General features: G+C 43.3%; 5 non-coding genes and 2 pseudogenes across 5 annotated transcripts; all 7 read right to left on the bottom strand.

Annotated features, from left to right (window-relative positions):
• Nucleotides 1–5,236: 5,236 nt before the first annotated feature.
• LOC124130616 lies at nt 5,237–5,400 on the bottom strand. The gene has a single exon (XR_006860548.2). It is a non-coding gene; the product is annotated as a U1 spliceosomal RNA (small nuclear RNA).
• A 428-nt stretch (nt 5,401–5,828) lies between these two features.
• Nucleotides 5,829–5,992, bottom strand: LOC124124108. Its single transcript, XR_006859393.1, has one exon. It is a non-coding gene; the product is annotated as a U1 spliceosomal RNA (small nuclear RNA).
• A 428-nt stretch (nt 5,993–6,420) lies between these two features.
• On the bottom strand, nt 6,421–6,558 carry LOC124124122 (annotated as a pseudogene).
• A 2,034-nt stretch (nt 6,559–8,592) lies between these two features.
• LOC125379586 lies at nt 8,593–8,730 on the bottom strand (annotated as a pseudogene).
• A 1,942-nt stretch (nt 8,731–10,672) lies between these two features.
• Nucleotides 10,673–10,836, bottom strand: LOC125379589. The gene has a single exon (XR_007220939.1). It is a non-coding gene; the product is annotated as a U1 spliceosomal RNA (small nuclear RNA).
• Nucleotides 10,837–11,264: 428 nt separating this feature from the next.
• On the bottom strand, nt 11,265–11,428 carry LOC124124136. The gene has a single exon (XR_007220938.1). It is a non-coding gene; the product is annotated as a U1 spliceosomal RNA (small nuclear RNA).
• A 428-nt stretch (nt 11,429–11,856) lies between these two features.
• On the bottom strand, nt 11,857–12,020 carry LOC125379576. The gene has a single exon (XR_007220935.1). It is a non-coding gene; the product is annotated as a U1 spliceosomal RNA (small nuclear RNA).
• Between the last annotated feature and the right edge of the window lie 101 nt (nt 12,021–12,121).

The following is a 12,121-nucleotide window of genomic DNA, read 5'->3' as shown; positions in this document are numbered from 1 at the left end:
GCTGCCCAGAAGTTTAGTGTTAAGTGTTGTCTACGTAAATTTAGTGGCATTTCTCCTGTAAGGGCCTGAAGTGATGTGAGGGAGGTGCCATGTTGAGTACGTGTTACTAGTTTGAGGGCTTGATATTGTATTGAATCTAGTTTTTTGGTTAGGGTTTCGTTTAGGGTATCGTATATGGCACAGCCGTAGTCTAGTTTAGATCTGATTAGGGATGTGTAGAGGCTGAGGAGGGTATCTTTAGAGGCTCCCCAGTTGGAGCCGGTTAGGCATCTTAGTGTGTTTAGATCTTTGCTACATCTGGTGGTTAGGTTTTGGACGTGAGCATCCCAGGAGAGATGCTCGTCGAAGATTAGACCTAGGAATTTAGTTTGCTTTTGAAATATGATTGGTTTATTGTTTAGTTTGAGGAGAGGGGAGGCCCGTCTCATATTTTTGTGTTTGAATACTATTCCTGTCGTTTTTTCGGAGTTTAGGGAGAAGCCCCATTTGTCTGCCCAGTTTTGTATTTTGTTTAGGGATTTTTGTAGTAAGTCCTGAGATGTTAAGATACTTTTGGAGCGGATCCATAGGGCTCCGTCATCCGCAAATTTTGAGGTGTTTATTTTGGGGGATAAGCCATCAAATAGGTCGTTTATCATTATGTTAAAAAGTGTGGGGCTAAGAATGCTGCCTTGAGGGGTGCCGTTTTCCAGGGGACACTGCTCTGACAAGGCCTGGTCTATACCCACTGTAATTTTGCGGTTTTGGAGGAAGCTTTGGATGTAGTTTACGATTTGACCTTTAAGTCCTATTTTTTTAAGTTTTTGGATTAATCCGTTATGCCATACCATATCAAAGGCTTTAGAGAAGTCCAGAAAGATGCCTGTTGTGTATTGTTTGTTTAGTTGACCGGTTTTAATATCCTGTTCGAGACGAGCGAGGTTATCTAGGGTGGAGCGGCCAGGAGTGAAACCGCTTTGATCTGAGTTTATTATGTTATTTTGAGATAGATAGTGTTGAAGTCTATTTTTGGCCATGGATTCCATTACTTTGCAAAGGTTGGAAGTAAGAGAGATTGGTCTATAAGAGTTAGCTTGGTTGGTTGGTTTACCGGGTTTGGGAATAGGTATGATTAGCGCCTCTTTCCAGGGGGTTGGTACATGGCCTTTTATGTAGATTAGGTTATATAGTTTGAGTAGTGTCTGGAGTAATTTAGGGGGGAGTTTTTTTAATATTTGGTAGGAGGTTAGGTCTAGTCCTGGGGCTGTTCCCTTTTTCCTATTTTGGAGTACATAATTGAGTTCTTCTATTGTGTACGGCTGATTTATTTCTAGGGCGTCATTATTTGGGTCTTGGCTAGGTTTGGTTTCTGTTTTAAGTTTTAGTTGGAATTTGTCACTGAAATTGTTATTACTGCTTGTGGCCGAAAAGTGGTTTGCTAGGTTGTCTGCTTTTTCGCTAGGGGTTGTTGAGTTATTTATGTTAGGTGTCTTTTGGTGACGTTTTAGGCCTCTAACGGCGTGGATTTTACGCCAGACCGTTCTGGCGTCTGTACGGTTGTTTAATCCCTCACAGAATTTTTTCCAGTCTCTAGTTTTTGCTATTTTAACTAGGTTTTGTACCTGGTGGTTTAGTTGGTGAGCTACTGGTATGTGGTTATGGTCGCGTTTGGCTTTGTTGAAGGCTGTTTTACGTTTTTGTCTAGTTAGTTCTATTTCCTCGTTCCACCAGGGTACAGAGGGCCTACCCGATTTATTGGGTTTTTTAAAGGGGATTGCGCTTTTGGCTGCGTTTATTATGAAGTCCGTTAGGTTTTGGCAATATATTTCTGGGTCACTATTTTCTAGTTCTACTAGGTTAGCTTGGTTGCATATGTCTTGGAATTTATCCCAGTTAGCCTGGTTGTAGTTAAATTTAGGTTCTGAACTTTCGGATTGATTTGGGACGTTAGTGTTTCCTATGGTTATGTTTATGGGGAAGTGATCACTTCCTAGGGGGGCGTCGTGAACTTCCCATTGGGTACTTTGAGCTAAGTCTGCTGTACATATGGTTAGGTCGATAGCCGACATGTTTTTATTGTTTTTGTCGTATCTGGTAGGTTGGTTGTTATTTAGTAGTACTAAATTATTTGTTTCTATCCATTCTGATATTAGTTTGCCGTGATTATCTAGTTTATCTCCCGTGCCCCAGGAAGGGTGGTGGGCGTTGAAGTCTCCTAGAAAGATGGTAGATTTGTTGCCTATCTTTGTGAGTATGTTTAGATCCTCCGGTTGGATTTTCTGTTGTTGCCAGTGGTAGATGTTTATGATGTTTATTTTTTGGTTTTTAAGGGTGATTTGGATACCATTGGCTTCTAGGTTTGGGGTGTTTATTTTGATTTCCTCGTAGCTTATGTCTTCTCTAATTAGTATTAGTAGGCCACCTGATGCTCTTATTATTTTGGTTTTAGGTCGATCATGTCTGACTATGTTGTAGTTTGGTAGGTGAAATTTGGATTTATTGGAGAATTTAGTTTCCTGGATGCACGCTATGTGTGGTCCTTGTTTTAGTTTAAATCTAGCTTTTAATTCGTGGCTGTGGGAGTTAAGCCCGGCCGCATTCCACTGAAAGATATTTAGGCCTGTCATTATGTGGGCTTTTAGTGTTTGGAGATTACGATTTTGGTTTGGTTTTTGGTTTATAGTCCTGCGATTGCTAGGTTGTAACTATCGTAGAATTCTTGGTAGGTTTGGGTAGTTAGATTTAGTCTATGTGCTACCTGGTGTAGGTTAGTGGCTTTAAGGTCTGGTTTGATTTCTTTAAGCATGTATACTAGTAGGAGTGTGAAGCTATTTAGTTTGGTGGTTAAAGTTTCGGGTTCAGGTTGAGTTTGGGGTTTGCGTTTGCGATTTTTCAGGGTTTTGGGGGCTGAAAATGTTTTATCATTTATGTTTTGATCAGTTGTGGTTTGGGAGTCATCTAGGTTAATTACATTGGTTTCCTCACTATCCATGGGAGTTGTGTGGGTGTTTGGTTGTGTTGGAGTAGGTGTACTGGGTATTTCAATGGGTTTAGTAATGTTTAGTTTTTCGTGTGTTGCTTGCTCGTGTGTGGTTGTTGTTGCCCTGGTGGCTGTAGATTGTATGGTGTTGGGGTGAGATATGGTAGGTTTAGTGAGTTTTGGTTTAGGTGCGGGTGTGGATGCGGCGACTGGTTTGGGTGTGGCGAATGTTGGCGGGTGGTGTTGGGTTTGGGTGTTTGTGGCTGATGCTTGTGGTGTTGGCATGAGGACGCCGTCGTACGGGCTCTGTAGGTGTGGTTGGTTGTTTGGTTGTGGTGTGGGTAGTAGGGGTGTTCTTGGATGCTGTGTCAGTTTTCGTGTTTGTAGTTTGGCCGAGTCGATGTTTATGTGTCGGTTGGCCTGTTGGGTGAGTGTGTGTTTGTGGGGGCATTTGTTGGATAGTGAGGAGTGGGTGTTTGTTTTGCAGTGAATGCACCAGGGGGCGCATGGCCCTAGACATTGAGGTTGAGCGCAGTTTCTACATTTAGTTTTTTGATATTTACATCCGTTAGCGGTGTGATTGTATTGGAGGCAGTTTGTGCACTGTTTGACTTGTTTGATATAGGGTTTAACTTCTAATTTAGATGACGCTCCGAAGGAGATGTGTTTAGGGGCTTCTGGATACGTTTCTGATTTTTGGAAGTTTATGATGACTATCGGCGTGTTGGTTATTCTACCGTTCCTATTTGATGTAATTCTTTTAGTGCTGGTTATTTTAGGTTGGGGGAAGGAGCCTGTGTTTAGATTTGCTTCGTTACTGTAGAATTCTAGGTCCTCCTCTGACTCTCTAGGGTTTACTCTAATTACTCCTCTAGTGTATAGTTGCCAGTTTGGGGTTTGGTGGGTTACTGTGTATTGAAATATTTCCGTTATTTTTTTGGCTGCGTTAAGTGATTGTTGGTCCGGAAAGATGATCTGAAATCCTTTGTGGGCTTCCCTGATTTTATCGAAGAGTATTTGTTGTTTTTTAAAGAATGATCCTACTTTATTGGCGGAGAGTACCTTACTTAGGATGTTTATGGGGCCAGCCGCGCAGAAGTAGAGGGCGAAGGTGACTATAGATGCGGGGGTGGAAGGTGATGCAGGTGTTGTGTTTGAAGCGTTTAGCTTCCGTTTCTTTGGGTTTGTTGTGGTTGCAGGCGAATCCGGAGTTTTGGTGGGAGAAGCGACTGTGGTTTGCTTTCCGAATTCGTGCGGGATGAGGGTTTCAGGTGTCCGATCGGAGGTGTTGTGGGCCTCCGATGGTGTGGGTGTGTCTGTGCAGTGGATGTCTGCCTGGGTGATAATGCGTGTGTCGGTCATGTCTGTGGTAGTGTAGCTGTTGTAGGTTTGTAGGTTTTGGTTTGGGGGAGGAGAGTGAGCTGGGCTTAAGAGGAGGCTTTGTGTGTAGAGTGGGTGACTGGGTGAGTAGTGTTTGGCTGGCTTCTACGCTATTTGGGTTTTGGCTGGTGAGTTAGTTTGTTTAGCTAGGAGATTTTGGAGAGTTGGTGTTTTAAGTGGGCTTGGGGTGAGTTACCTTTGGCCTAAGTTTGAAAGGGTGTGTTTTGGTAGTAACTAGAGGGTTTGAGGGTTTGGTGTTTTAAGTGGGCTTGTGTGTGAGTGGTTTTAACCTAGATTGTATGGGTGTGTTGTGATAATTACCGATGTGTTGCTCTTGGGCTGGCTATCAGTGGAACTGTGCTGGCTTGGGAGGCTTTGCTGGGTGAGGTTGGCTTGGTGGCTGGATGGCTTGGGTTGCTTCGTAGGCTGGAGAGGTGTTGCTAGCTTGGAGTACAAACTGCGACTGGGGGCCTGAAGCTGCAGCTTCCTAACCATCACTACAAACATACACATCACCTCACTCAGGTGTCTTGTAAACAACACATCACACATATTCCATTTCAGTTCAAACATGTATATACTCCCCTGTACATGGAACTACATTCAAACGTTCGCTTTATGCAAAGATTGTTGACAGGAAAAACGAGACAGAAATGGCTTGATATGCATTTTTGGCTGCATAGACATGCACCTTGCGCCAGGTACCCAGGGGAGGCAACTTCCATGTCAACACCCAAGTTTCCTTCCGGGTCCTCTCTTTCTCCCTGGGAGCTACTCAGCAGAAACAACACAACAACAATAGCAACACCATCATCATCAACAACAACAACAACTGAACATGTCATGATAGACAAACAGAATGAAAAAAAAAGAATTTCTATTTTTGATTGTTTTTTCCAGGGGAGAGCGCGAACGCAGTCCCCCACACTTATAAATTGCGCACCCGAGTCGTCCACATTTGGGACGATCGCAGGGGTCAACCAAGCCGAAGTGCAATGGAAAGGTCTCGCCCCGGGCCCACAGCCTTGCGGATCACTGTAAAGCCTGTGCCAGGTAAGTATGCCTGAAGCTGCAGCTTCCTAACCATCACTACAAACATACACATCACCTCACTCAGGTGTCTTGTAAACAACACATCACACATATTCCATTTCAGTTCAAACATGTATATACTCCCCTGTACATGGAACTACATTCAAACGTTCGCTTTATGCAAAGATTGTTGACAGGAAAAACGAGACAGAAATGGCTTGATATGCATTTTTGGCTGCATAGACATGCACCTTGCGCCAGGTACCCAGGGGAGGCAACTTCCATGTCAACACCCAAGTTTCCTTCCGGGTCCTCTCTTTCTCCCTGGGAGCTACTCAGCAGAAACAACACAACAACAATAGCAACACCATCATCATCAACAACAACAACAACTGAACATGTCATGATAGACAAACAGAATGAAAAAAAAAGAATTTCTATTTTTGATTGTTTTTTCCAGGGGAGAGCGCGAACGCAGTCCCCCACACTTATAAATTGCGCACCCGAGTCGTCCACATTTGGGACGATCGCAGGGGTCAACCAAGCCGAAGTGCAATGGAAAGGTCTCGCCCCGGGCCCACAGCCTTGCGGATCACTGTAAAGCCTGTGCCAGGTAAGTATGCCTGAAGCTGCAGCTTCCTAACCATCACTACAAACATACACATCACCTCACTCAGGTGTCTTGTAAACAACACATCACACATATTCCATTTCAGTTCAAACATGTATATACTCCCCTGTACATGGAACTACATTCAAACGTTCGCTTTATTCAAAGATTGTTGACAGGAAAAACGAGACAGAAATGGCTTGATATGCATTTTTGGCTGCATAGACATGCACCTTGCGCCAGGTACCCAGGGGAGGCAACTTCCATGTCAACACCCAAGTTTCCTTCCGGGTCCTCTCTTTCTCCCTGGGAGCTACTCAGCAGAAACAACACAACAACAATAGCAACACCATCATCATCAACAACAACAACAACTGAACATGTCATGATAGACAAACAGAATGAAAAAAAAAGAATTTCTATTTTTGATTGTTTTTTCCAGGGGAGAGCGCGAACGCAGTCCCCCACACTTATAAATTGCGCACCCGAGTCGTCCACATTTGGGACGATCGCAGGGGTCAACCAAGCCGAAGTGCAATGGAAAGGTCTCGCCCCGGGCCCACAGCCTTGTTTTTTTTTTTTTTTTTTTTTTTGTTTTTAATAAAGTTTATTCCCGAAAACTTGTACAATTGCAGACAGTGCTTTGACCATCACCTCGACAAAAATAAAATAAGATATCACAGAGTTGAGGTGATGGCCACTAACATTTTACTTTTTAAAGACGGAAATGTATCTGTTATACGTTCAAAAAGGCATCTTTAAAGTCACTTGGGTTTGATAAAATTTCATGATGTCATCTTCAGTGACACTGACCTCATACACAAAAGAAGAACGGTTGATAGGAAGTTTCTGTTTTTCACCTTTTGACAACAAAGCCAGATGCAATGCATTTCCATATAAATTACTTTCTTTCTCTGTCATTCCTTTTCTCTGTAAATCCTTCTTAAATCTTTCAATTTCCTCAGGATTTGTCTGAACAACTGGGCGGTCAGAGTCTTTTTCTCGAATCAGTCTCACTTTACTAGTCATAGTCTGCAGTGGTTGAGCAACCTTCTTAGATGTGTCTATCTGTTCTATATCCATCATTGGAGTCTGTTCTGGTCTAGTCCCTGTCTCACTTTTTTTCTTCTTTATGTTTTCATCTGCCTTCTCCTGTTGCAAAGGTTGTTTTCTCTTTCCTTCTGAATCGTCAACTTGCTTCTGTGTGGTTAATGCTGTAGCTACATCTTTCTCCTCAACTGGAACAGTAATGACCAGATCTTCACTGGTCTGCTTCATACTTCGAACACTTTCCAAATCATCATCATCATCATCTTCTTCTTCATCCTCCGGAACATTTTCCACATCCAACGAGAAAGTTTGATCTCTCCTCCGTTTTTCCCTAGCAGCAATTTCAGAAGAACTCGTACCTGGGCATTTTGCTCTGACATGACCGAGAGAATGGCATCTTAAACAAATTGGGGATCTTCCAGGGGCCGTTATCAGCATTGATTGTTTATCTCCGAATCTGACTAAGTGTGGGATCATTTCTTTTTCTTCTTCAGTCAACTCCATTTTTACAATTCGCACACCTGAGAAAACTTTTGTGTTGTCCACCTCCACATATTCCCGCAACACTTCGATAACCTTTCCAAACTTGGAGAAATAGTCCTGAACAAACGAAGATTTCACCGTAGCATGAAGCCAGTGGATCCTAAGGGAAACGATAAATCGTCCATACTCGTAGAAATAGATCCTGTCATTCCCAAACACAACACTTTGAAGATCCGTTAAACGCTTTGCTTCCTCTGTTGATCCCAAAGTAAGAAACACTTGTCCATATTGTTCTGTTTTCCAAATCCCCGAATATTGGTCCAAGGAAAGGTCTGGCACAGCTGACTTGAGGAGATGAACATACTCTTGCACTGTAAAAACCCTTGCAGTAGTGAAAATCCGGACGGTTCTGCTCTCAACCTCTTTGTCAATAAACTCCTCTGGAATAGGTCCAGCGTTTACAGCAGCAGTGTAGGACATGTTGAATGAGGGGAGACTAATTAAAGTCACACAGTACAGAGACTGATGCCCGCTCGTAGACCTGTAAAATGTTAAGAGTCAGTATACAAAATGTCACATGAAAAACTTTCAAAACTCCTGAAGGAGACGATACTTCCCGTATGGCTGTTAAGCCTGTGCCAGGTAAGTATGCCTGAAGCTGCAGCTTCCTAACCATCACTACAAACATACACATCACCTCACTCAGGTGTCTTGTAAACAACACATCACACATATTCCATTTCAGTTCAAACATGTATATACTCCCCTGTACATGGAACTACATTCAAACGTTCGCTTTATGCAAAGATTGTTGACAGGAAAAACGAGACAGAAATGGCTTGATATGCATTTTTGGCTGCATAGACATGCACCTTGCACCAGGTACCCAGGGGAGGCAACTTCCATGTCAACACCCAAGTTTCCTTCCGGGTCCTCTCTTTCTCCCTGGGAGCTACTCAGCAGAAACAACACAACAACAATAGCAACACCATCATCATCAACAACAACAACAACTGAACATGTCATGATAGACAAACAGAATGAAAAAAAAAGAATTTCTATTTTTGATTGTTTTTTCCAGGGGAGAGCGCGAACGCAGTCCCCCACACTTATAAATTGCGCACCCGAGTCGTCCACATTTGGGACGATCGCAGGGGTCAACCAAGCCGAAGTGCAATGGAAAGGTCTCGCCCCGGGCCCACAGCCTTGCTTTTTTTTTTTTTTTTTTTTTTTAATAAAGTTTATTCACTGAAACTTTTACATGTGCAGACAGTGCCTAGGCCATCACCTCGAAAAATAAAAGAAATATCACAGAGTTGAGATGATGGCCACTAACAAAAAATTCTTAAAGACGGAAACATGTTAAATATTTAAAGGGCAAGTAAATTTATGGTCAATAGAATCTTGTCCCTTAGGAATCTCAGAATGTTCCATTTTTCCTTTCAAAATCCTAATCAACTTAGTTTTTTCACAACACGCTTCATCGTAAGTCAGTCCATAAGGCTTCAGTGCTTCCATGTATTTCTTTAAGTCCTCCACATCCACTGTAACACCCCAATGCCTGGTTTTTGTCGCTCTGACAGAAACATTCCTTGGTTTCGCAACAACATGCTTTGGTCTAGAAACATATTTGTCTTTTAACTGTTGAGTTTCTTTCACACTCTTCTTCTTCTTTATCTCTTCCTCGTCTGGCGTGTCCTGATTCAAAGGCTGTTTTCTTTTTCCTTCTGTGTCCTTGCTTGTATTATCAGTGTTGTAAGAATTCGCTGATATTTCCCGCATTTCTGTTGATACTAGTTTCTCAGCTGGTACAGTAGTCACTTCGGCTGGTACAGTAATAACTATGTCCTGGTTGAGGCCCTTCTCCGAAATAGGATCCTTTAGACTGTGAACACTTTCCATGTCATCATCTTCCTCGGACTCACTGTCTAAATCTACCGAGAGTGTATGTCCTCTGGATTCTTTCTCCTTAGCAGCTATCTCTGCTGAACTTGTACCGGGGCACTTTGCTCGTACGTGTCCAAAAGAATGACATCTAAGGCATATTGGTGCTCGTCCAGGGGCCGTTATCAACATAGACTGTTTGTCACCAAATCTGACTATGTGTGGAATCTTGTCTTTTTCTTCTTCTGTCATGTCCATCTTCACAATTCGCACTCCCGAAAACACCTTAACGCCATCCACTTCAACATATTCTCGCAATACCTCCACTACTTTGCCAAACTTGGAGAAATAGTCTTGTAGAAAGGAAGACTTGACTGTAGCCTGAAGCCAGTGTATCCTCAGAGGAACCATGAAACGTCCATATTCGTAGAAGGAGATCGTGTTATTCTCAAACACAATACTTTGTAGTTCCGTTAGCCTTTTTGTTTCTTCCACAGAGTCCAAAGTAACAAAAACCTGTCCAAAGTATTCAGTTTTCCATATTCCGGAAACATGTTCCACAGAAAAGTCTGGGACAGCTGTCTTCAAAAGATTAATATACTCAGGCACTGTAGAGACTCTTGATGTAGTATGGATCCGGACTGTCCTGCTCTCTACCTCCTTATCAATGCACTCCTCTGGTATAGGTCCAGCGTTGATGACTGTAGTGGAAGCCATGGTAAGTGGGGGGGAGACTACTGAAAGTCACACAGTCTAAGACTGATGCCCGCTCGTAGATCTGTGGAAGGAAAAGAACGATTAATACTCATATACTTAGTCACTGTAAAGCCTGTGCCAGGTAAGTATGCCTGAAGCTGCAGCTTCCTAACCATCACTACAAACATACACATCACCTCACTCAGGTGTCTTGTAAACAACACATCACACATATTCCATTTCAGTTCAAACATGTATATACTCCCCTGTACATGGAACTACATTCAAACGTTCGCTTTATGCAAAGATTGTTGACAGGAAAAACGAGACAGAAATGGCTTGATATGCATTTTTGGCTGCATAGACATGCACCTTGCGCCAGGTACCCAGGGGAGGCAACTTCCATGTCAACACCCAAGTTTCCTTCCGGGTCCTCTCTTTCTCCCTGGGAGCTACTCAGCAGAAACAACACAACAACAATAGCAACACCATCATCATCAACAACAACAACAACTGAACATGTCATGATAGACAAACAGAATGAAAAAAAAAGAATTTCTATTTTTGATTGTTTTTTCCAGGGGAGAGCGCGAACGCAGTCCCCCACACTTATAAATTGCGCACCCGAGTCGTCCACATTTGGGACGATCGCAGGGGTCAACCAAGCCGAAGTGCAATGGAAAGGTCTCGCCCCGGGCCCACAGCCTTGCGGATCACTGTAAAGCCTGTGCCAGGTAAGTATGCCTGAAGCTGCAGCTTCCTAACCATCACTACAAACATACACATCACCTCACTCAGGTGTCTTGTAAACAACACATCACACATATTCCATTTCAGTTCAAACATGTATATACTCCCCTGTACATGGAACTACATTCAAACGTTCGCTTTATGCAAAGATTGTTGACAGGAAAAACGAGACAGAAATGGCTTGATATGCATTTTTGGCTGCATAGACATGCACCTTGCGCCAGGTACCCAGGGGAGGCAACTTCCATGTCAACACCCAAGTTTCCTTCCGGGTCCTCTCTTTCTCCCTGGGAGCTACTCAGCAGAAACAACACAACAACAATAGCAACACCATCATCATCAACAACAACAACAACTGAACATGTCATGATAGACAAACAGAATGAAAAAAAAAGAATTTCTATTTTTGATTGTTTTTTCCAGGGGAGAGCGCGAACGCAGTCCCCCACACTTATAAATTGCGCACCCGAGTCGTCCACATTTGGGACGATCGCAGGGGTCAACCAAGCCGAAGTGCAATGGAAAGGTCTCGCCCCGGGCCCACAGCCTTGCGGATCACTGTAAAGCCTGTGCCAGGTAAGTATGCCTGAAGCTGCAGCTTCCTAACCATCACTACAAACATACACATCACCTCACTCAGGTGTCTTGTAAACAACACATCACACATATTCCATTTCAGTTCAAACATGTATATACTCCCCTGTACATGGAACTACATTCAAACGTTCGCTTTATGCAAAGATTGTTGACAGGAAAAACGAGACAGAAATGGCTTGATATGCATTTTTGGCTGCATAGACATGCACCTTGCGCCAGGTACCCAGGGGAGGCAACTTCCATGTCAACACCCAAGTTTCCTTCCGGGTCCTCTCTTTCTCCCTGGGAGCTACTCAGCAGAAACAACACAACAACAATAGCAACACCATCATCATCAACAACAACAACAACTGAACATGTCATGATAGACAAACAGAATGAAAAAAAAAGAATTTCTATTTTTGATTGTTTTTTCCAGGGGAGAGCGCGAACGCAGTCCCCCACACTTATAAATTGCGCACCCGAGTCGTCCACATTTGGGACGATCGCAGGGGTCAACCAAGCCGAAGTGCAATGGAAAGGTCTCGCCCCGGGCCCACAGCCTTGCGGATCACTGTAAAGCCTGTGCCAGGTAAGTATGCCTGAAGCTGCAGCTTCCTAACCATCACTACAAACATACACATCACCTCACTCAGGTGTCTTGTAAACAACACATCACACATATTCCATTTCAGTTCAAA

The sequence above is a fragment of the Haliotis rufescens genome, unplaced genomic scaffold (genome assembly GCF_023055435.1).
Source record: "Haliotis rufescens isolate VD_foot unplaced genomic scaffold, xgHalRufe1.0.p SCAF_14, whole genome shotgun sequence".
Classification (NCBI taxonomy): Eukaryota; Metazoa; Mollusca; class Gastropoda; order Lepetellida; family Haliotidae; genus Haliotis; species Haliotis rufescens.
This window is presented reverse-complemented; position numbering and strand designations above follow the sequence as displayed.